The sequence below is a fragment of the Cyprinodon variegatus genome, unplaced genomic scaffold (assembly GCF_000732505.1).
Source record: "Cyprinodon variegatus isolate N-32 unplaced genomic scaffold, C_variegatus-1.0 Scaffold536, whole genome shotgun sequence".
Classification (NCBI taxonomy): Eukaryota; Metazoa; Chordata; class Actinopteri; order Cyprinodontiformes; family Cyprinodontidae; genus Cyprinodon; species Cyprinodon variegatus.
The window spans coordinates 439,124-440,903 of record NW_015150989.1 but is presented as its reverse complement, the minus strand read 5'-3'; the positions used below and the strand labels follow the sequence as shown (position 1 = coordinate 440,903).

General features: G+C 33.0%; 1 non-coding gene across 1 annotated transcript; it reads left to right on the top strand.

Annotated features, from left to right (window-relative positions):
* The first annotated feature begins 1,468 nt into the window (after positions 1-1,468).
* Positions 1,469-1,540, top strand: trnae-cuc. The gene has a single exon. It is a non-coding gene; the product is annotated as a tRNA-Glu (tRNA).
* The last annotated feature ends 240 nt before the right edge of the window (positions 1,541-1,780 follow it).

The window sequence follows — 1,780 nt, the reverse complement described above, 5'->3', positions numbered from 1 at the left end:
TTGATTTCATGTGCATTTCATCTCATGTGTTTCCTATCACATTAATTGGATTCGAAAATAATAATTTTTTGAGGAATTTCCCAAAGCCTAAATGATGAATGGCAACTCTATTTTATTATTAGAATAAGTATAAAATGAGCAATGACTACACTATAGATTATTGTAGTGCCTCCAAACTTCTAGGATACATAGATAACCTCATTTGGATCATACTACAACTCTTACTCTGGGAAGATAGGCCAAACTGTATTTTTGGAGATTTTGTCTTTGTTATTATAAGCATATAATAGGTAATAATTATACTATAGATCATTGTAGTGTCTCCAAACTTGTAGTATACATAAATTACCTCATCTAGTTCAGACTACAACCCTTACTTTTTTTTTTTTATTGTTATCATAAGCATGTAAAAGCCAATAATTACTTATGACTTAGACAGCTTAATTTTGTCATTTTGTATACACAAGTGTAAATAAAAAGAAATTTTGTTTAGAACAACTCTAGACAATTTCATATTTTAAAGTGCAGCCTTGAAAACAGTAATAAATACATAAAAAAAAAATGTATTACTTTTGGAAGATAGGCCAAACTGTATTTTTGGAGATTTTTTTTTTCTTTGTTATTATAAGCATATAATAGCCAATAATTACACTATAGATCATTGTAGGGCCACCAAACGTGTAGCACGCATAGATCACATCATTTAGTTCATACTACAACTCTTACTTTCGGAATATGTGCTAAACTCTATTTTTTTTTTTTTTTTCATTGTTATCATAAGCAGGCCAGGTGTGCAATCTCTGCAACAGGAACCACAGCACTGATCGTTTGTGTGCACTACACAACGTATAACTGTCACAAATGCAGGACAGACTTACCTTGGGTTTGTGAAAACTGCTAAATGGGACACTTGTAGCTTCATATGTAGTGCTTTTCCTTGGGTGAAATAAATGTTATTGATCATAAATCATACTGTTTGCAATTCTCTAAGCTAAAATGTTGAATGATGTGACAAGGCGAGACAAGACAAAATACAATTATTCTCTAAGCTGTTCTTTCTTTCACATAGTGAGCTTTTTAATATAAATGAGTCTGTTGGTGAATGGACAATATAAATAGGCTCTGCCTTGCCTTATTGGAAAAGCATTGTTATAACCTATTCTCAGCTCATTAACTTGGACCCGTATGATATCTGGCTGTTCAATAGGTTTGCCTAAATAAAAGATTTAGACATGACTTATCAAGTTATTCCTGCAAAAAGGTCTGATATTGCAGGGGAAGGTAATAAGAAGGGTTTGTCTTAACTGTGTCTATTTTAGTGAGATGATGACAGACACATGTCTAACTTGAGGAGCATATTGCCAAGTTTCCCATTGCATTGTTCATTGAGGTGTTTTAATCAATTAAATCACATCACATTCTTGATTAGAGACTAATTTAAAAACCTTAGTAAAATGTTATAAAGACGTCCCTGATGGTCTAGTGGTCAGGATTAAGCGCTCTCACCGCTGCGGCCTGGGTTCGATTCCTGGTCAGGGAATTTGTATTGAGTGACCAAGTGGTTGCTAGGTGTAGAGCTTTAGCGCTAACATGACTAGTGTTTCAGCCTTAGTCAGTGTACATTTTATTAGGATTATGATTCTTTTTTGTTTTATTGATGTCTGAGATTTCATAAAATCAGATAACCTTGAGTAAGAATACCAAAGTATCAGAAGATTTACAAATAGAGCTATAACTGGATCTGGAACTAGAGCTGAATATTATCATTCTTAAAAAGCAA